Raw genomic sequence first — 23,311 nt, forward strand, 5'->3', positions numbered from 1 at the left:
TCTCCCTCTGCCTGTGTCTCTGCCTCTCTCTCTCTCTCTCTGTGACTATCATAAAAAAAAAAAATTAAAAAAAAAATAAAAAAAAATAAAAAAATTTTTAAAAAATAAACAAATAAACAAAAAACCCAAAAGGTATTGGAATATAGCCCCACTCACTCATTTACTGATTGTCTATGGTGGCTTTCTAGCTACAAGGGAAGAAAGGCCAGTAGAGCCTGAAATATTTGCTATTCTTGTCCTTTGTAGAAAAGTTTACTGGGGCACCTGGGTGGCACGGTGGTTGAGCGTCTCCCCTTGGCTCAGGTCATGATCCAGGGGTCCTGGGATTGAGTCCCGAATCGGGTTCCCCACAGGGAACCTGCTTCTCCCTAGGCCTATGTCTCTGCTTCTCTCTGTGTGTCTTTCATGAAGTAAAATATTTAAAAAGAAAAGAGTTAGTTTACTGACTCCTGCCCTAGATGAGGCAGGAGGTGGGGAATTGGATGCACAAGAGTCAAAGATGCTGAAGAAGTGGTAAATAGTGAGGCCCACTGCCTGAAGGAAAAGTGTTGTGAATAAGGTGAGGCTGAGAGGATGGAGGCAGAGACAAGAGGAGTGGGAAGGCTCCATATTTCTGAAAAACAGGGGCACAGCAAAGGGTGTATAGGAGGGTGTATGGAGGCAAGATACAGATGGGGATGTCAGAGACAGGTTTCAGAGGTGCTGAGACTGTCATGATGGTGGGGACAGTTTTATTTGGACCCCACGTCAATCACTAGCACCATCAGTTCTCTGTCCAGTTGCCTTCCCCTGGTTGGCTCTGCCTGGGGCCCAGATGCCCAAGTTTTTTGTGAGTGTGACAGAGTGCCAGGAGATGGTTTGCGGAGACTGAGGAATTGTGGTGAAAACTAGCAGGGGGAGCCTGCAAAGCTAGAACCCAAGGCACAAGAGGTGATGAAACTTTGAGCCTCTGCTTCTGTGGCTTAGGGATGTGGCTGGGTTCACTGGGTGCCAGTGAAAACACTGTTGCAGGAAGTGGGCTCTGAGTGTCAGTGCTGAGGGGCTTTTTTTAGCCATGGAAGTGGGAGCAAAAGGCCAAGGAGAAAAGGTAAGGAGGAGATGTGAAGGGTGAGAAAATTCAAAATAGTCTAGAGTTGAACAAAGCAAAGAAAGCCAGAGACTGGGTTGGATTTCCACACTTACTCTAAGAGCAGAAACATTTAGAACATTAAAACAATCCATGACTAGTTGTTAAGAGTATTTGTAAAAATTAGGAGTAGAGGGCAGCCGGGTGGCTCAGCGGTTTAGCGCTGCCTTCAGCCCAGGGTGTGATCCTGGAGACCTGGGACCGAGTCCCACATTGGGTTCCCTTCATGGAGCCTGCTTCTCCCTATGCCTGTGTCTCTGCCTCTCTCTCTCTGTGTGTCTCTCATGAATAAATAAATAAAATCTTTGAAGAAAAATTAGGAGTAGAAAACCTCAAAACAAACAAAACAAGAATTTCTTTCTTTCTCCAGTGAAAGTCCAGAGGTAGGTGTTCTAGGACTGGTGTTAGGGACTCCAACTGGTATCAGGGGCCCAGCCTCCTTCCACCTTCCGTGCTCTGCCTTGTGCATTTTCCTTTCTCAAGTTATCTCTGTTCCAAAAACTAGCAGCCATCACATTTCCACTCTAACCTGGAAAAGGAGGAAATGGGAGGAGGCACGCCTCTCCCTGTAAGGCTCTCCCTGGAAGCTGCACCTGCCATTACATACCCCCTTGGCCAGAATGTAGTTACATGGCTACACCTTGCCGCAAGGCAGCCTTGGAAATCTGGCCTTCATTCTGAGTGGTCATGTGCACACGTAAATTTTATAGACCAAGTGGAAAACGTAAATTGGCAAACCAATACTTTTCTCTGGCACATCCCATCCTTGTATCTATGCATATGAAAGATGATTGTACATTCCAATTTGCATGGGATAGTCATAGTTTACCCTGTTATCCCACATAATTACTAACAGTATTCCTTTACACTCAAGAGTGAAAAAAAGGAGAAAAATTATTGGTTCTTCAAAAAGTTAAACATAGAATCATATGATCCATCAATTCCACTTCTAGGTATATACCCAAAAGAATTGAAAGACAGGATACAAACAGATTACTTCTACATCCATATTCATAGCAGCATTATTCATAATAGCCAAAAGAGGGAAACCACTGATTGTCCATTAGCAGATTCGATGGATAAACAAAATGTACGTCTATATGCACAATGGAATATTATTCAGCCATAAAAAATGAAGTAGTGATTCATGCTACAACATGGATATACTTTGTTTTTTGGGGGTTTTTTTTGTTTTTTTTACATGGATGTACTTTGAAAACATTGTGTTATGGGATGCTTGGGTGGCTCAGTGGTTGAGGTCTGCCTTCAGCTCAGGGTGTGATCCCAGGGTCTGGGATCGAATCCCACATTGGGCCTCTTGTGGGGAGCTTCCTTTTCCCTCTGCTTATATCTCTGCCTCTCTCTGTGTGTCTCTCTCATGAATAAATAAATAAAATCTCTTAAAAAAAAAAAAAAAGAGGGCAACCCGGGTGGCTCAGCAGTTTGGCACCCGCCCTTCGGCCCAGGGCCTAATCCTGGAGACACAGGATCGAATCCTGCATCAGGCTCCCTGCATGGAGCTTGCTTAAGAAGCACTTCCTCTGCCTCTGTCTCTGCCTCTCTCTCTCTGTGTTTTTCATGAATAAATAAAATCTTAAAAAAAAAACACAACAACATTGTGCTCAGTGAAAGAAGCCAGACACAAAGGACAGATACTGTATGATTCCACTTATATTCTAGGAATAGGCAGATTCATAGACACAGGAAGTGGTTATGAGGGGCTAGGGGTGAGTACAAGGGGGCATTATTAGTTAATGGGTATAGGGATGCCTGGGTGGCTGAGCAGTTGAGTGTTTGCCTTTGGCCCAGGGCATGATCCCAGAATCTTGGGATCGAGTCCAACATCAGGCTCCCTGCATGGAGCCTGCTTCTCCCTCTGCCTGTGTCTCTGCCTCTCTCTCTGTGTCTTTCATGAATGAATAAATAAAAATTTAAAAAATGGGTATAGAATTTCTATTTGGGATGATGATAAATTCCAGAAATGGCTATAATAGCACAATAACTTAAACACTTGAAAATTGTTAAAATGATGAATTTTATGATATGCATATTTTACCAAAATTTTTTTAAAAGAAAAAATAAATAAATTAAAAAAAATAAATAAATAAAAGGAAGGGGCCCCTGGATGGTGCAGTCGGTTAAGCGTCTGCCTTGGGCTCAGGTCATGATCCCAGGGTCTTAGGATCAAATTCCCACCTGCTGAGCAGGGAGCCTGCTTCTGTCTCTGGCCCCCTCCTGCTCTCTCTGTGTCAAACAAATAAATAAAATCTTTTAAAAAAATTAAAAAATAGGGCAGCCTGGGTGGCTCAGTAGTTTAGCACCTCCTTCAGCCCAGGGTGTGATCCTGGGGACCTGGGATTGAGTCCCGCGTTGGGCTCCCTGCATAGAGCCTGCTTCTCCCTCTGCCTGTGTCTCCACCTCTCTCTCTGTGTGTCTCTCATGAATAAATAAATAAAATCTTTTAAAAAATTAAAATTTAAAATTTAAAAAAAGGAAAAACAAAAAGTTTGAGGTATTTCCAAGAGAAAAGAAGGCACAAATGTCCGTGCAAATACTGACTATTCAGAGCAGCTTTACCCGTGGAAGCTGGAAACAAGCCAAATGTATAGCAGCAGGTGAATGGATAAGCAAACTGTGGGATATCATATCCACACAATAAAACACTACTCAGCAATAAAAAGGAGTAAACTGCTGAAACATACAACAACATAGATGAATCTCAATTATGCTGCATGAATGAAGCCAGGCAAGAGTATATACTGTGTTTATATATAGATTTATATAAAATTGATGTCACATTCTGGAAAAATGCAGGCTAATGTATAATGACAGAGGTAGATCAGTGGTTGCCTGGCAAGGGGGGTTCAGGGAGAGACAGGAGAGGAAAGTTTATCAAGGGATACAAGGAGTTTTGGGAAGAGGTGACAGCTATGTTCCTTATCTTCATGTGGTGACAGTTTCATGCATATAATACATACATCAAAACTTTTCCATTTGTATACTTTAAAAATGTGCAATTTGGGATGCCTGGGTGGCTCAGTGGTTGAGTGTCTGCCTTTGGCCCAAGGCGTGATCCTGGAGTCTTGGGATCAAGTTCCGCATCAGGCTCCTTACAAGGAGCCTGCTTCTCCCTCTGCCTATGTCTCTGCCTCTCTCTCTCTCTGTATCTCTCATGAATAAATAAATAAAATCTTTAAAAAAGTGCAATTTTTTGTTTGCTGATTATACCTAAATAATGCCATTCAAATAAATATGCGTGCATACTTATATTAAAATATGAATAGATAATATTAAAAATAGAGATTTTTTTTAAAAAGTGTTCTAGTTTGGATGATGTGTCACATGGTCACTATATATATATATATATATGTACATATCTATTTATATTTATCTTTCTTCCCATATATAAAGCATATTCACTCACTGCCCAGTAGAGAACCCCCAAATCTCACTTTATCCTCAAAGTCTATAACCATCCATCAAATACAGATATAGGTGCAAGCTACACACTAAAAGACAAACTATCTTTTAAACATATAGGGGCATAGGAACAAGATGATCACAATAAAAAGGACCATTCTGAAAATTAAAGGCTATGGAACACATAGCAATGATGGTCCACTGCAGTCAACAACATCTTCTGATGTTGGAACTGGGAAGATTCCCTTCTCTGGTGCTAGAATTAGTTCCTGCATGTACCTATCTGACTAGCTCTACCCTCCGGGAAGTTTCTCCTTTTCCATTATGTCCCATGGACACCAGAATGGGGGCACTGGGAGATGACCTAGTGGGGCTGCTTCCTGCTGGTCCAGGTTTTGGAGCCTGGGAATGGCTTCAAAGGGTTGAGTAGCATGATCCTGGAGTCCCAAGATCAAATCCCACATCAGGCTCCCTGCATGGAGCCTGCCGCTCCCTCTCTCTGTGTCTCTCATGAATAAAAAAAATTGTAAAAAAAAGGGGGGGGGGAATCCCAGCGGGGCCTCAAAAAAAAAAAAAAAAAAAAAAGGAGGCTGTGGCAGCCTGGGTTCAGCCCAGGGTGATCCTGGAGACCCAGGATCGAGTCCCGCATCAGGCTCCCTGCATGGAGCCTGCTTCTCCCTCTGCCTGTGTCTCTGCCTCTCTCTCAGTCTCTCATGGATAAATAAATACAATCTTAAAAAGAAAAAAAAAAGGGTTGATGCAAACATCACAGATGTTTGCAGCCATCCTAGTGGTTTCTTTTTTTTGTTTTTTGTTTTTTTTTTTTAATTTTTATTTATTTATGATAGTCACAGAGAGAGACAGAGAGGCAGAGACACAGGCAGAGGGAGAAGCAGGCTCCATGCACCGGGAGCCCGATGTGGGATTCGATTTTTAATTTTTATTTATTTATGATAGTCACAGAGAGAGACAGAGAGGCAGAGACACAGGCAGAGGGAGAAGCAGGCTCCATGCACCGGGAGCCCGATGTGGGATTCGATCCCGGGTCTCCAGGATCGCGCCCTGGGCCAAAGGCAGACGCCAAACCGCTGCGCCACCAGGGATCCCCATCCTAGTGGTTTCTTTGGTGACAATTCCTTCAAACACTTAAATGGTTTTCAGGCTATTTGCTTCAAGTGCAAATGACTACAATCAAAGATCTCACCTAGATAAAACTTTCAAGCCTGGGTACTTCTGTCTTTTACAAATGAGCCTTCAAGCTGAGCCTGATGGCAACCATCTTCATTCCTTCTGAAATAAAGTGCTTTACAAATAGCCTTAATCCCGTTTTTTGCCTTCGGGCTCATGGCCTCTGGGGGAAAATTAGTCTAATCTCTTGCTACTACTCCCATGCCACTCCCTATGATTGCCCAGGTTTGAAATACCAAAACAGATGGCTTCTTTCAGCTGTGAAAGTCATCTCCATGCTCTGGAACTCTTAGACAACTTGGATTGTGAACCAGTAGTAGCGTATCTTCCCTTCTATCTCTGCCGAAGACTGGAGAGCTTCAGCCTGCACCCTGCTCTGGTAGGACTCTAAAAGAGTAACCAACAGCACCCAACACACAAGAAGATTGAATTTTCCCAACTAGTTCTCCAGTATTCCAGCCTCGTTTGGATCTTACGTTGCAAGGGCTGCTGGAACCTGTGATCCATTAGTGTGTTGTGAAGTCAAGTGGATGACAGCCAACTTTTTTTTGTTTTAAGGAGGTAGAATAGAATAGAAAATATTAGATGCATGCAGCCCAGGGCAGGAATAGAAACCCAGCTACACTAAATTCCCTGCTCAGGCTGCTTCCAGCTCTCTGGCACACGCCCCCGTGTTAGTGGGCCACTATCTCACTCCACTCCTCAAGCACCAGATAGAAGTTTGTGGAGAGAAGGAGGAGGAGCCAAAGGGGACATCTCCAATCTCTTATTTTCTGCTCTTAGAAGCTGCTAGACAGCACTTCGACTTATATCCCTTGTATCCCACCCGCAAGAGCTTAGACCCACGGCCACAACTAATACAAGGACGGGAAGAGATGTGATTTTCATTCTGAGTAACACGTACCCATCTAAAAGTTACATTAAGTGGGAAAAATGGGGATCCCTGGGTGGCGCAGCGGTTTGGCGCCTGCCTTTGGCCCGGGGCGTGATCCTGGAGACCCGGGATCGAATCCCATGTTGGGCTCCCTGCATGGAGCCTGCTTCTCCCTCTGCCTGTGTCTCTGCCTCTCTGTCTCTGTGTGACTATCATGGATAAATAAATAAAATCTTTAAAAAACAAAAAGTGGGAAAAATGAAAGAGGACGTTAATCATAGGCAACTGACAAGATGCACAAACGTGTAGATTTGTTTAAATGTATTAATTTGCAGGTATCATTTATGCTAATCAATGATTTCTTTCAAAACTCTCAGAGCTACTTTCACCTAGGAAGAAGTAGACACTGTGTTCTTGGTCTGCTTTTGACCCATTCCCACTTAATAGTGTCTCCAGCCTCCCACCTCTTCAACCACCAGATACACTGCTTAAACTTAAAAGCAGAGTCAAGATTCCCAGGTTTGAATCCACACTACACCACTTTTGAGCCATGTGACTTTTTTTTTTTTTTTAAGATTTTATTTATTTATTCATGAAAGACGCAGAAAGAGAGAGGCAGAGACACAGGCAGAGGGAGAAGCAGGCTCCATGCAGGGAGCCCCATGTGGGATTCCATCCCTGACATGGGACTCCATCCCTGGTCCCCAGGATCGGCCCTGGGCTGAAGGCGGCGCTAAACCGCTGGGCCACGGGCTGCCCGATAACATTGTTTCCAATTAAAAAGCAATACAACCCAACAATTTCACCTCTAGGAAGGTATTTTAGAGACCCCCATGAGCACACAAAAATGCACCTGGTCGGCTGGCATTGTTTGTAATAGTAACAAATTGGAAAACAACCATCAATAAGAGGATATTTAAAAATTAAGGAACAGCCAGACCCTGGAATCTCATTAAGTCATTTAAAAGACCTAGACTGGGGGATGCCTAGGTGGCTCAGGGGTTTAGTGCCTGCCTTCAGCCTAGGGCCTGATTCTGGGGACCGGGGATCGATTCCCATGTCGGGGATCGAGTCCCACGTTGGGCTCCCACCATGGAGCCTGCTTCTCCCTCTGCCTGTGTCTCTGCCTCTCTCTCTCTCTCTCTCTCTCTCTCTATGTCTATCATAAATAAATAAATAAAATCTTAAAAAAAAAAAGAAAAAGAAAAAGGAGAGGAGATTACAATTACAAAAACCAGAAATAGGGATGCCTGGGTGGCTCAGTGGCTGAGCATCTGCCTTTGGCCCAGGGCATGATCCTGGGATCTGGGATCTAGTCTCACATCGGGCTCCTTGCAGGGAGCCTGCTTCTCTTTCTGCCTGTGTCTCCGACTCTCTCTCTGTGTCTCTCATGAATAAATAAATAAAATATTTTTTTAAAAAATCAAAAATAAACAAGGGGAAAATTTAAAAAATAAAGAAATAAACAAAGGGACATAATACAAAACTTAAAGAAATAAAAATATTATAAAATGAATAAACTCTGGGGATCTAATGTAAAGCATAGTGACCACAGTTAATAATTCTGTGTTGTGTATTAACAGTGTAGACCATAAGTGTCCTCACTATACATACAAAAAGGGCAACTCTTTGAGGTGATGGATGTTTTAATCAACCTGACTATGATAATCATTTCACAAAGGATACATATGTCAAAAAAAAATACATATGTCAAATTATCATCCTATACACCTTAAATCTGTACAATTTTATTTGTTAATTATACCTCGATAAAGCTGAACAAAAATGGGGAATAAAGGAGGACATAATGAACAACTTTACTCCAACAAATTAGATAATTTAAATGAAACGGATAAATTCTAGAAAAATACAAATACTCAAACTGACTCAAGAAGAAACTGAAAATATAAATAGGCCTATAACAAGTAAAGACATCAAATGAATAATTTAAAACATCCCACAAAGAAAAGTGCAGTCCCAGATAGCTTCATTGGTGAACATTCAAAAAATTATACCAATTGTGGTAGGTTGAATAATGGCTCCACAAAGATATCCATGTCTTAATCTGAAGAACCTATGAATGCTAATTTACATGGCAAAAGGGATTTTGCAGATGTGATTAAGTTAAGAATCTTGAGATGATGAGATCATTTTCGATTATTGGAATGGGCCCAATGTGATCACAAAAGTCCTTAGAGGAGGAATGATGGAAAACTCAGAATGCCATGTTGAGGAAGGAGGCAGAGGGAAGCAGAGCCCAAAAGAGAACCTACTACTCAGCTGGCATTGATGGAGGAAAGAGCCATAAGCAGCTTCTAGAAACTAGAAGAAGAAAGAAATAGATTCTCTCCTGGAGCATCTGGAAGGAAATAGTCCTACTAACCTGCTACACCTTGATTTTAGCCCTATAGACTCTTTTTGGATTTTCAATCCCCAGAGTTGTAAAAGAATAAATTTGTGTTATTTTAAACCACTAAGTTGATGGTAATTTTTTACAGTAGCAATAGGAAACTAATACACCAGTCTTCCACAAACCCTTCCAAGAAACAGAAGAGGAAGGAACACTTCCCAATCATTGTATGAGGCCAGTATTACTCAGATACCAAAACCAAACAAGGGCATCACAAGAAAACTACAGAGTAAGATCCTTTATACATTTATTTTATTTTACTTTTAAGAGATTTTATTCATTTATTCATGAGAGACACAGAGGGAGAGGCAGAGACACAGAGGGAGAAGCAGGCTCCCTGCAGGGAGCCCTATGAGGGACTCCATCCCAGGACCCCATCTGAGCTGAAGGCAGATGCTCAACCACTGAGCCACTCAGGCATCCCCTTTATGAATTTAGACTAAAAAATCCTGAACAAAATACTAGGAAACTGAATCCAACAATATATAAAAAGGATTATACAACATGATCAAGGGGGATCTATCCCAGGAGTACAAGGTTGGTCTAATGTCTTCTGCAGAAGAGAGTTAAACAATTGAGATTGAGACTGCTCTCCTGAGAAGTGCCTGCTTATGAGGTTGGCCCTTACCTGGCATCTGGGAACATGAATTTCAGGACCGGTAAGAGTGGTTCACTGTGTCTACACTGTTTGTACAAAGAGCATGGTCTGTGCTAAGTACTTGCTTTCCTTCAGGAGTCAGAATTTTGGCACATGCTAAACAGAGGGTGCCTATATGATTGGCCCCTATTAAAAATCTTGGGCACAGAAGTTATCAAATGAATTTCCCTGGCAGACAATATTTCATTCATGTTGTCATAACTTGTTGGAGGAACTAGGCGTTTCCTAGGTTCACTCCACTGGGAGAGTACTCTGGAAGCTTGTATCTGACTTCCTCTGGACTTTGCCCCATGTGCTGTTTCCCTTTGCTGATTTTGCTCTGTATCTGTTCACGATAATAAAACTTAGCTGTGAGTACGACAATATGCTGAGTCCTATGAGCCCTCCTTGTGATTTATCAATCCTAAAGGTGGTCTTGGGGACTCCTAACACACATTCAAAATCAATTAATAAAGTAAATCCGATTAGTAGACTAAAAGACAAAAAAAAATATGATCACCTCAATAGATTCAGAAAAAAAATTTTTCGATAAAACCCAACACCCTTTCATGACAAAAATACTCAACAAACTAAGAATAGAAGGGAACTTCCACAACTTGATAAAGGGAATCTATGAAAAACCCCTAGCTAACATCAAACTTAACAGTGAAAGACTGAATGACATCCCCTAAGATCAAGAAGACAAAGATGTTCAATGTCACCACTTCTCTTTAACATGGTTTTGGAGGTTCTAGCTAGGGTAATCAGGCAAGAAAAAGAAATAAAAGGTATCTAGATTAGGATGAAATAGGTACAACTATCTCTGTTTACAGATGAGATGATCCTGTATATAGACAATCCTAAGGAACCCATGAAAAAAACTATTATAACTAATAAATGAGTTTAACAGGGTTGCAGGATACAAGATCAATACATGAAAATCAATTGTATTTTCATATGCCAGCAAGGAACATTTCAAAAATGAAATTAAGAGGGGATCCTTGGGTGGCTCAGCAGTTTAGCGCCTGCCTTAGGCCCAGGCCGTGATCCTGGAGTCCCAGGAGCCAGTCCTGCGTCAGGATCATGGAGCCTACTTGCCTACTTCTCCCTCTGCCTGTCTCTCTGCCTCTCTCTTTCTGTCTCTCACGAATAAATAAATAAATAAATAAATAAATAAATAAATAAATAAAATCTTTAAAAAAAATGAAATTAAGAAACAATCCAAATTTCGATGGCAACAAAAAGCATAAAATACTTAGCAATACATTTAACAAAAGATATGTAAGTGGTGCCTGGGTGGCTCAATCGGTTAAGCATCTGCCTTCAGTTCAGGTCATGATCCCAGGGTCCTGAGACTGAGCCTTGCTTGGGGCTCCCTGTTCAGTGGTGTCGGCTTCTACCTCTCCCTTTGCCTCTCCCCACACTCGTGCTCGCTCTTTCTCTCTCTCTCTCACTTGTTTTTGTCTCTCAAACAAATAAATAAATGAAAATCTTAAAAAAATTTTTTTAAAGTAATTTCTACAAGTGTGGGGCTTGAACTCATTATCCTGAGATCAAGAGTCACACACTCCACCAACTGAGCCATCCAGGCACCCTTGACCTTAATATTTAAATGAAGATGCAAGGGACCCAGAATAACTAAAACAATTTTTAAAAAGAAGAGAATAGTTGCACGACTCAAACTTCCTGATTTTATTTTATTTTTTATTTATTTATGATAGTCACACACAGAGAGAGGCAGAGACACAGGCAGAGGGAGAAGCAGGCTCCATGCACCGGGAGCCCGACGTGGGATTCGATCCCGGGTCTCCAGGATCGCGCCCTGGGCCAAAGGCAGGCGCCAAACCGCTGCACCACCCAGGAATCCCAAACTTCCTGATTTTAAAACGTTTGAGGTACTGGCATAGAAATAGGCATATGGATCATTGGAATAGAATTGACAAATCACAAATAAATGGAGTCATTTAGACGGGGAGGCAGAGGGAGAAGCAGGCTCCATGCAGGGAGACCCATGTGGGACACAATCCCAGTACCCCAGGATCATGACCTGAGCCAAAGGCAGATGCTCAACCATTTAGGTGCCTTAGTTAATTGATTTTCTTTCTTTCTTTCTTTCTTTCTTTCTTTCTTTCTTTCTTTCTTTCTTTCTTTCTTTCTTTTTTTTTAGTTAATTGATTTTCAACAAGGGTACCAAAAACAATTCAACGAGAGAGAAAATAATCTTTTTTAGAAATGATGCTAGGACAACTGGATATGCACACGCAAAATATTGAAGTTGGATCCAATACTGTACAGAACAATTAACTCAAAATAGGTCATAAACCTAAATGTGAGGGCTAAAAGTATAAAAACGCTCAGAAGGGAAAAAAAACTCTCAGAAGAAAATACAGGAATAAATCTTCATGACCTGAAGTTAGGCAACAAGTTTCTTAGATATGACACTAAAAGCACAAGAACCAAATAATAGTATGTAAAGTACACTTCATCAAAAATTTAAAACTTGTGTTACAAAGGACACTATCAAGAAAGTGAAAAGATATCCCACCAAACAGGGGGAAAATTGCTCTATACTCAGAATACATAAAGAACATTTACAATTCAATAATAAGGAGACAATTTAATTTTAAAATGAGCAAAGGATTTGAGTAGATATTTCTCTAAAGAGGATGTGCAGGAGCGCCTGGCTGGCTCAATCAGGAGAGCGTGCAGCTCATGAACTCAGGGTTGTGGTTGTGAGCCCCACACTGGATGTAGAGATTACTTAAAAATTAAAAAAAAAAATTCTTTGAGAAAAAGATGTACAAATTGACAATTAGCACACAAAAACATTCTCAATATCATTAGCCATTAGGGAAATGCAAATCAAAACTACAATGAAATACCACTTCACACCCACTAGGACGGCTAGACAAAACATAGACATCATATTATAGATCAAACCAGTGTTGGTAGGATGTGGAGAAATTAGAACCTTCACATACTGATGGTAGAAATGTAAAATGGTACAGTACTGTGGAAGACCGTTGAGTGGTTCCCCGAGAAGTTAAACACAGAGGGGCCTGGCTGGCTCAGTCCGTAGAGCATGTGACTTTTGATCTCGGGGTCATGAGATCGAATCCCTTGTAGGGTTTCATGCTGGGCATGGAACCTGCTTAGGATTTCTCTCTCTCCTTCTGTCCCTCACCACCGCCCTAAAAAAAAAAAAAAAAAAAAGATACATGGATAAACAAAATGTTTTCTACCCACACAGTGGAATATTATTTGGCTAGTACAAGGAATGAAGTACTGATATGTATTAGAACATGGATGAACCTTGAGAACATTATGCTAAGTGAAGGAAGCCAGTCACAAAAAGCCACATACTGTATGGTCCCATTGATCTGAATTGTCTAGAATAAGCAAATCCATAGACATGGGAATCAGATTAGTGGTTGTCAGGGCCTGTGCAAGTTGCGAGAAGTGGAAAGTAACTGTTAATGGGTAAGAGGTTTCTTTTTGGGGTGATGAAAATGCTCTAAAATTGGTTGTGGGGGCACCTGGGTGGCTCAGTCAGTTAAGTGTCTGCCTTTGGCTCAGGTCATGATCCCTGGGTCCTGGGATTGAGCCCCACACAGCATCATTGGGCTCCCTGCTCAGTGGGGAGTCTGCTTCTCCCTCTCCCTCTGCCCCTCTCCCCATTCATTCATGGGTGTGAGTGTGAGTGCACTCTCTCTCTCTCAGATAAATACATTTAAAAAATATTTTTCTTTTTAAAAAATATTTATTTATTCATGAGAAACACAGAGAGATGCACACAGGCAGAGGGAAAAGCAGGCTCCCTGCAGGGAGCTCGATGTGGGACTCGATCCCAGGACCCCAAGATCACGACCTGAGCCAAAGGCAGATGCTCAACCACTGAGCCACCCAGGCATCCCAAAAATCTTTTTTTTTTTTTTTTTGGTTAAAGATTTGTTTATTTATTTGGGAGAGAAAGAGGAAGAACATGAGCTGGGGTGGGGGGCACACAGGGAGAGGGAGAAGCAGACTCCCCGCTGAGCAGGGAGCCCAATGCGAGGCTTGATCCCAGGACCCAGAGATCATACCTGACCCCCAGGCAGAGGCTTAACCAGATGAGCTGCACAGATGCCCTAAATTTTGAAAATCTTTTTAAAAAGTGAAAAAAAGAAATAAATTGACTTATTGGTGTTGTTGCACAGCTCTGTGGATCTACTAAAAGAATCATATACTGTAAGTGGGCGAATCGTATGATATGTGAATCACATCTCAATAAAGTTATTTTAAAAGTCAAGGAGACGGTTCTCTCCCTCGGAGGGAGAATGGAGCAGGAGAAATAAATTTTAAGTTACGCAGGAGAAATTAATTTTAAGTTACGGAGCTGTGGATGGGTTTGGGGATGGGGATGGGGGACCTTTCATTGAAAGATGCACAGAGGGGTAGGAGAATTCAGGATGGAATCCTGAGCCCCTTCCTTGTTGGAGGGAGAAGAGGGGGTTTCAGAGAACAGGCTAAATAGAGGCAGCCAATGGGGTAGAAGAAACCCATGTGGTGTGGGCTAGCCGAGGCCAAGAGAGGAGAGTGTTTCGGGAAAGGGGGGTCAAGTTTGTCAAAGGCAGTGGAGTGGGCAGGAAGGCCAGGGCAGACTGTCCTGCACCTCTGGGAAAAAATCAAGAGTGGGCTCTGATGAAGCCCCCCTGAAGCAGCAGGGAGAGGTGGTTAGCTTGAAGGAGTGGGAAAAAGAGCACGGAGTTTGGGGATCCCTGGGTGGCGCAGCGGTTTGGCGCCTGCCTTTGGCCCAGGGCGCGATCCTGGAGACCCGGGATCGAATCCCACGTCGGGCTCCCGGTACGTGGAGCCTGCTTCTCCCTCTGCCTGTGTCTCTGACTCTCTCTCTCTCTCTCTGTGACTATCATAAAAACAAACAAACAAAAAAACAAACAAAAGAGCACGGAGTTTGGTGTCCAGGATGCCGAAGACCATCTCGACTCTGCTGCTCATTGCCTAAGTGATGTTAGGAAGGACGCTGAGTCCACTTCCTCCCTCCCAGCTGGGGAGAGTACTGCTGGCTGCACTCCTAGGGCCGAGGAGGACGCTGAACACTGGTCAGTGCAAACTGCCTGACGACGGTGGCCGGCACTTTAGTTGTCAGAAGCTCTGGCTCAGTCCACACAGCATGTGAGTCTTGATCTCAGGGTCATGAGTTCAAGCCCTATTTATTTATTTATTTATTTATTTATTTATTTATTTATTTATTTATTTATTTATTTAAAATGTTGGGACACCTGGGTGGCTCAGCGGTTGGGCACCTGCCTTCAGCTCAGGTTGTGATTCCGGGATCTGGGATCAAGTCCTGCATTGAGCTCCCTGCATGGAGCCTGCTTCTCCCTCTGCCTGTGTCTCTGCTTCTCTCTCTCTCTGTGTCTCTCATGAATAAATAAATCAATCTTTGAAAATAAATAAATAAGTAAAATGTCGAATAACAATAATAGATTATCATTAAGAGAGAGAGAGAGAGAGAAGCTCTGGCTCCAGAGACAGGCAGGCAGCTGTGTGATCTCCATCAGCTTCCTCAGCCTCTCTGAAGCTGGTTTTTCCGGAGGCTCAGGGGAATATTTGTAAAATCCGCCTCACTGGCCTGTTGCAAGAGCTAGAGGAGCAGGCAAGTAAAGCGTTTGGCAAGGGGCGGGGGCCAGTCAGGACCTATGAAGGGCTGGCTGTTCCCTTTGCTCTCAGCTCTCGCCCTGATGTAGGCCGGGGTTCGGTGACCATGGGGGTGGGGGGTGCGGGCAAGGGGGCGCAGCTCCCACGCACCACGTTCCCGCAGGGCTGGGCCAGGCCTCCTAAGCCTCCTCTGGGTCCCCGGGGTGGATGGGTGGAATCCACCGGGAGGCAGCCTGACAGCTCGGCTCGGAGCTGGGGCCTCAGCTGGAGGGGAGGGTTATAGGGGCCCTCAGCCTTCCCTCCGCTTGTCTTGGCTCCTGGCCTGGCAACATGATTGCCCCCTTGACCCCGAGAGGGAACAACTGCACCGGGGCCATCCCAGGACTGGTATCCTGCACAGAAGTCCCGCTTAACCTTGAGCAGCTGCCTGGGCCACCCCAACAGCTGGGCCCCGCTGGCCATCAATCACTGATGACACAGGCCGCAGCTCCTGGCAGGGGAGGGAGGGCCGGGGTGGGGGCAGCAGGCAGGGGCTCCGAAACCGCCCCCTGGCCCCCAGATCCCACCCATTCCATTCAAGCCCAGGGTGGCAGCTTCGCGTCCTGGCAGGCCAACCTTTCTTACTATCCAGACGCCTTCCACACCCCTCAGCAGAAGCAGTGTGGACGGACAGGGAGAAGCCAAGCTGGAAACTGGGAAGTGACATAAAAGTCACTCATTCACACACACGGTGGGGCCAGCGGGGACGGCAGGCCGCCTCCCTGGCCCTGGGCTCCACATCGTTCTGGCCTCTCCCCTCTCCCCGAGAGCTGGGGTGCTGGGGTGCGCAGGAAGCCAGCTCATCCACAGGTTCCCCTGAAGGAGGGCCGGGGGGCCACAGCCCGGGACCGGGACGCCTGCCCCGGGGCTATGTGAGTGCAGACACCAGAAGACAGCCTGGATTTTTCCCTTATCTGATGAGAGTGGATTCCAGGCAGTTCATCCACGTGTTTATTTTGCTCCCGTGTGATTTGTCTAGAAACGTCTGAAATGGCATTTTTACTTTAACATCGTAATGGGCAGCAGAAAGGAAAACAGTATTAATGGTTACTTGCCACTAGATTGGAAATGGCAGAGAATCGGCAGGGGTGTGGAGGCAAACGTGGGTGTCGGCAACCTTCAGCAGGGATTTACATCTTTGAAAAGACTGGAAGGAAAACTGCAAACACGAAAACAGTTGTTGAAGGGCGCTGGGATGCTATGCTTGTCATTGTCCTGGGCCAAACTAACCCATGGGGTCAGGATGATGGTTGCCCTGGGGCCGTGGTAGTGGACTGGGAGGGATTGGGAGGGGAGCTATTCTAACACCCACCAGGGTGCTGATTGTTGCAGGGGCGTGTGCATTTTATTCATCAAACTGTACACTTTTGTAGTTGGACACTTTTACTTCAATTAAAAGTGGCTTTTTTAAAGATTTTATTTATTTATTTATTCATGATAGACAGAGAGAGAGAGAGAGAGAGAGGCAGAGACACAGGCAGAGGGAGAAGCAGGCCCCATGTAGGGAGCCCGATGTGGGACTCAATCTCAGGATTGCAGGATCATGCCCTGGGATGAAGGCAGGCACTTAAACCGCTGAGCCACCCAGGCTGCCCTAAACGTGTTTTTTTTTTTTTTTAAATAAGATTTTATTTATTTATTTGACAGAGGGAGAGGGCAAGCAGGGGGAGCGGCAGGTGGAGGGAGAGGGAGAAGCAGGCTCCTGAGCAGGGAGCCCGACGTGGGGCTTGATCCCAGGACCCCAGGATCATGCCCTGAGCCAAAGGCAGACGCCCAATCGACCGAGCCACCCAGGCGCCCCAATTAAATGTTTACTTTAATAAGTGTTTGAGAATGATATCTTCTTTTCCGTAAACCATAAAATACTTTCAAAAGAGCTCACGGGGCGAAAGGCACTCTGAGGATTACCTAATCCAACTCCACTGAGCAGAAAGCAAGGCTCACAAAGAAACCAGTCACCAGCGGCCCGATGAGTCAGAGCAGGACAGAACTGGGACCTCAAAGCCTTCCCACTTTCATTCCGCCGAAGCAGGTGACCTCTACAAGCCTGAATTAAGAAACCTTGGGGAGGGCTGTGATTTTTTTTTAAAGATTTATTTATTTATTTGCGATAGGGAGAAAATGCAAGCAAGGGGAGGGGCAGATGGAGAAAGAGAGAGAGAGAGAATCCTCAAGCAGACTCCTAGCTGAGCATGGAGTCCAACTCGGGAGATCCCATGCCCCCTAGATCATTACTTGAGCTGAAACCAAGAGCTGGATGCTCAACCAACTAAGCCACTCAGGTGCCCCAGGAGGCTATGATTTTATTGAGTTCTAAAAAAATAGTGAGGGGCACCTGGGTGGCTCAGTTGGTTAAGCCTCTGCCTTCAGCTCAGGTCATGATCCCAGGGTCCTGAGATGATGAAGCTCCACATGGAGCTCCCTGCTCAGTGGGGAGCCTTCTTCTCCCTCTCCCTCTGCCTCCTCCTCCAGCTGTGCTCTCTCTCTCTCTGTCAAATAAATAAATAAAATCTTTTTTTTTTTTTTTTTAATTTATGATAGTCACACAGTGAGAGAGAGAGAGAGAGGCAAAGACACAGGCAGAGGGAGAAGCAGGCTCCATGCACTGGGAGCCCGACGTGGGATTCAATCTCGGGGCTCCAGGATCGCGCCCTGGGCCAAAGGCAGGCGCCAAACCACTGCGCCACCCAGGGATCCCAAATAAATAAAATCTTAAAAAAAAGAATAGTCCTCGGGTAAAACCAAAAATAAAAAAATAAAAAAAATAAAAAATAAAAAAAAGAATAGTGATAATATTCTTGCATCTTTTTAAGTTAAAAAGATGCTATTTTGCTAGTTTTTGGTACAAAGCTACAAAATTCAAGAGGCATAAAAAAGGTTTACAACACAAAAAAGCCTCCTCACTGGTTCATAGGGGACCCAATCCCACCCTCCACTCCAGGCATCATTGCAGAAACTTCTGTGCATCTTTCCAAGATAGTCTGGGCCTAATACACTTGTTGCTTTCTTATTTACACAAAGGGGAACATACTGGACACACTGTTCTACACCTTGCTTCTGCTGTTTATTAATGTATATTGAATCCTGTTCACTGTAATTACACTTAGCCCCTTTGAAAAGGCTACAGAAGTCTCCTTCATTTGAACTCGTTATTTATTATTTTAGTGTTTAAAAAATTATTTGACAGAGAAAGAGCACAAGTAGGGGGAGAAGCAGAGGCAGAGGGAGAAGCAGTCTCTCCTCTGAGCGGGGAGCTTGATGTGGGGCTCAATCCCAGGACCCTGGGATCATGCCCTGAACCAAAGGCAGACACTTAACTGAGCCACCCAGGTGCCCCCCTATTTATTTATTTTTAAGTAATCTCTATACCAAATGTGGGACTTGAATTCACAACCCTGAGATCAAGAGTCACATACTCTGCCAACTGAGCCAGTCAGGTGCCCCTCATTTGAACTATATAAACAAATCTCCTATTAGTAGACATCTGGACTGTTTCTGATAATTTGATACTGTATCAGTGCTGCAATATATAGACTTTTTCATGTTATTTTGTGTAAATGTAAGTAGATCATAGGATCAATTTCTAGAAGCAGAATTACTGGATCAAGAGTATATCCATTTTAAGTTTTAATAAGTAATGCCTAACTGCTGGCTGCAAACTGTACCACTTTACAACCTCATAAGCAAGGTAGGAGAGTACCTGTTTTCCTACATTCTTGCAACACAGTGGTGTTATCAAACACTTTGGACTTTGCCAACCTGATAGATGTAAAAGGATGTGTAAGGCTAATTATGACGTATATTTATTTCATTATGAGGGAGACTGAGCATTTTTTCATTTGTTTGATTCATTTTTATTTTTTCACTGTGACAAGCATCTGTCTATCCTCTGTCCATTTTTTAAAATTCCATTTTGTATGAGGTTCTTTTGCATTATCGAATTTTTCTTTAAAAAATATAATTTGTAAAAAAAAATGAGGGAACATAATTTATAGTCTGAAGAAAATTCCACCCCTTCAGCACAAAAAATCATTTTTTTTTGTTTTTTAAAGATTTTTTAAAAAATATTTTATTTATTCATTCATGAGAGACACAGGGAGAGAGAGAGAGAGGCAGAGACACAGGCAGAGGGAGAAGCAGGCTCCATGCAGGGAACCCGACGTGGGACTTGATCCTGGGACTCCAGGATCATGCCCTGGGCTGAAAGCAGGGGCTAAACTGCTGAGCCACCCAGGGATCCCTGTTTTTTATTTTTTTTTTAATTTTTTTGGGGGGGATCCCTGTTTTTTTTTAAAGATTTTATGTATTTATTTAAGAGCAAGCAGGAGCGGGGGAGAGGCAGAGGGTGAGAGATAGGGAGAAGACTCTCCTCTGAGCAGGGAGCCCTATGTGGGGCTTAATCTTAGTACCCTAGGTTCATGACCTGAACTGAAGGCAGATGCCTAACCGACTGAGCCACCCAGGTGCCCCAAATCACAGTTATTTTTGGTATGGCCCCTTGATGCTCTTTTCCATAGGCATACTTTTTTTTTTATTGTGACACATAATTAATATTATCTACCATTTATTTATTTATTTATTTATTTATTTTTAATTTATTTTTTATTGGTGTTCAATTTACTAACATACAGAATAACCCCCAGTGCCCGTCACCCATTCACTCCCACTATCTACCATTTATTGAATATTTCCTGGGTGGCAAGCATTGTAGTAAACAATAGTAAGGGTACATGAAATTTCTAGTTCTGCTTTTTTCACATCATGTAGCAGAAGTGGTCTTTCATGTTGCAACATTGTCTTTATGATTCTCATTTTTGTTTTTTGTTTTTAGATTTTATTTATTTATTCATGAGAGACACAGAGAGAGGCAGAGACATAGGCAGAGGGAGAAGCAGGCTCCTTTTGGGGAGCCCAATGTGGGACTCCATTCCAGGACCCCGGGATCACAACCTGAGCCAAAGGCAGATGCTCAACCACTGAGCCACTCAGGTGCCCCTCTGATTCTTATTCGTAATTAGCCATTTTCTAATTGTTAACTTTTGGTTGCTTCTATTCCCTTATAGCTTCTGATTAGTAAACCCATCAAATCTACATTAAAAATTAAATTCTTCCATTGACTGTCAATTGCATCTTACTTTAAATGTCAAATAAACATCTTTAAGATATTTATAAATATTCAGTCATTGTAAGTAAAATGTTTGCCTTCTGAAATAGAAGGTAATGAAATATGGCAAAAGTAACTAGTTATAAAAGGCACACACTAACACACAGATGCATATATGTACATATACACTTGACTTGCACATACACTACCTGCTGTAGACGTTTCTCCATTTGGTGGAAACTTTCCCCAAGATTTGAAATTATGGATAGAAAATGGTATCATTCTACTTGCTGCAGAAAGCTTTCATTTAATGCAAACTCTATTTGCAAGCAATTAATATTTAAATTTTTTTATTTTTAAAATATTTTATTTATTTATTCTTGACAGGTAGAGAGAGAGGCAGAGGCATAGGAGGAGGGAGAAGCAGGCTCCCTTCAGGGAGCCCAATGTGGGACTTGATCCATGGACCCTGGGATCATGACCTGAACCAAAGGCAGACGTTCAACCACTGAGCCACCCAGGTGCCGCCCCCCCCCCCCGGCAAGCACTTTAAAAACTAAATCAAGATACAGATCTTAGCGTGACTTGCTCCTCAATATCCATATAGAAAGCAAGTGAGAAAAAAAAAAAAAAAAAAAGGAAAGCAAGTGCGATTTCCCTTCACTATCAAAACTGTAATAAAAAGAATAACATTGCCCTATATTGCCCTTAAAAATGTGGTAGTGAACCCGGAGTGACCACCATTACACACATGTTTATCTATGTAAAAGCTTGTTTCATAAAAAGCTTGCTTTCTTTTATTTTTCTAAGTAAAATGCTTTCATATAATGTCAAGTGCAAAAAATATAAAATTACACATATGATCGCAATCACATTTAAAAAATAAAATATACACCTGGGTGGTATAGTTGTCTGACCTGATTTCAGCTCAGGTCATGATCTCAGGTTCGTGAGATCAAGCCCTGGATCAGGCTCTGCACTCAGGAGGAATCCACTTGGGAGTCTCTCTCCCTCTCCTTTTGCCCCTCATGCATTCTCTCTCAAATAAATAAATCTTAAAAAAAAAAAAAAAAAAAGATATGCCTAATACAGGGAAAGGAATCCTCTAAAGAAATTCACAAAAAGTTTACAGCTGTGTCTTACCAAATTTTGCAGTATATTAGCTTTACAATGAAAACCAAGATTGTGGTTCCCCACCCCCATGTTTTAGAGCATTTTTAAAAAGATTATTTATTTATCTATTTGAGAGAGAGGGAGAGAGAGAGAGAGAGCATGAGCAGGGGGGAGAACAGAGGGAGAGGGAGAAGCAGACCCCTGCAGAGTAGGGAGCCTGACACAGGACTAAATCCTAGGACCTGAGATCATGACCTGAGGTGAAGGCAGACAGTTAGCCGACTGAGCCACCTAGGTGCCCCTACAGAGCATTTTTCATTTAAAAAGTGGGCAGGTGGGTAAAGAGTCCCAGAGGGTTAAACTGAAGACAGCAGAATTCTGAAGAAGAAAATAGGGAACAAGCAAACACCAGAGAGTAGAGATTTTTCTGGTCATTGTGATGCAGCAAGCCCACAAGGGCCTATCACTTGATTCTAGTGCAGGAGGGTCCCAACTCTTTCCTACACACTTTCTAGGGTCAGCCAAGGGCAGACAAAGCCCTGGAGTCCCCAGTACTCCAGACTGAGGTGCTCTGCCCCTCTGAGTGGGGGCCCATGCATTCATATGGGTTATTCCTTCACTGCACAGGTGAGTGGATGCTCGGCACCCCAGGTCCTCTTTTCAAAGGGAATCACCTAGCTCCTTCCCAAAGAGCCCCCTGTCACCCAGAATTTTGCTTGACTAGATAAATCCATGAACATATTGTAGATTGTAGCTTTCCCTCTGTCATGGCTCTGAGGTTTTATCACTAACAAATTTGGTTGCCAAGGCAACCATGCAGCAGTTTATTCTCCTGACACCCATCCACCTGGGCTGGCTTAAGTGGCAGGAGTTTGAGGTTGTATTTGGTGCTTTGTGAACTCTTACCATTAAGTCCCTTCCCCCTCCAAAACCCACAAAGAAATGTTCACTCAGTGGCTGTCAAGGGTCATGCTTTCCCTGTTCATGTCCAGTTCTTTCTCTTTTGTCTTCCTCCTTTTCTATCAGGCAAATGCAGAGAAAGCATCAAAGGGAAGCCTTGGAATCGAATCGGAAGGAGGAGTGTGGTGTGTCTGTGGAGAGGTTCAACCATAAGCCCAGGGGTGAACTTTCACCCTTGTGTTGCTCTTCACAGCTTGCTTGTTGATGCCACTGGCCCAAAGTTATACAGCTTGGGTGGCAGAGGTAGGCACAAGTTCCAGCATTCTGCTGGCTAATCCGTTGCCTTTTCCACTGAGCTGGGCTGGGGAAGCGGGGGGGGGGGGGGGGGGGGGGGGGGGGGGGGGGGAGGGGGAATCACAGAGGTGGTGGGCCTCCAGAGAGCACTGGAGAAGCCTTGGATTGCTACTCAGCTGCATTATCTTAGCTGTCAGGTCATGCCGGCTGGCTAGGCTTCTTTCAACCCCAGGGTGAAATGATAGGTCCAACACCACCAACTGTGGGACTCAAGGTTTGGACAATGGTGTCCCATCTCCTGTCTAGAATGATCGGTCAAATGGGCATGTGGCCCAAACAGTTCTTTGCAGTCCATCCTGCTGGAGGGACACTAGGAGGGTCAGGGTTTATCTTTTAGCTTGTGACCTTTACTAGTGGAGGCTGCTTTTCCCACCAAGTAGAGATGGTCTGGCTGTGGCCAAAGGGAATAAGACAAACAAGCAAAGAGAAATAACAACAAGCAGAGTCAAGAGTATCCACTCTGTGCTATCTGGCTATGCCTGTAGCCA

General features: G+C 43.6%; 1 long non-coding RNA gene across 1 annotated transcript in view; it reads left to right on the forward strand.

Annotated features, from left to right (window-relative positions):
* Window positions 1-23,311, forward strand: part of LOC140642775 (uncharacterized) — a 46,121-nt gene that overhangs the window by 19,388 nt on the left and 3,422 nt on the right. Inside the window, exon 3 of the long non-coding RNA XR_012039183.1 lies at window positions 22,596-22,772. This is a non-coding gene — a long non-coding RNA (uncharacterized lncRNA). The remainder of the gene's footprint in view (window positions 1-22,595; window positions 22,773-23,311) is intronic.

Source organism: Canis lupus, chromosome 11 (assembly GCF_048164855.1).
Source record: "Canis lupus baileyi chromosome 11, mCanLup2.hap1, whole genome shotgun sequence".
Taxonomy (NCBI): Eukaryota; Metazoa; Chordata; class Mammalia; order Carnivora; family Canidae; genus Canis; species Canis lupus.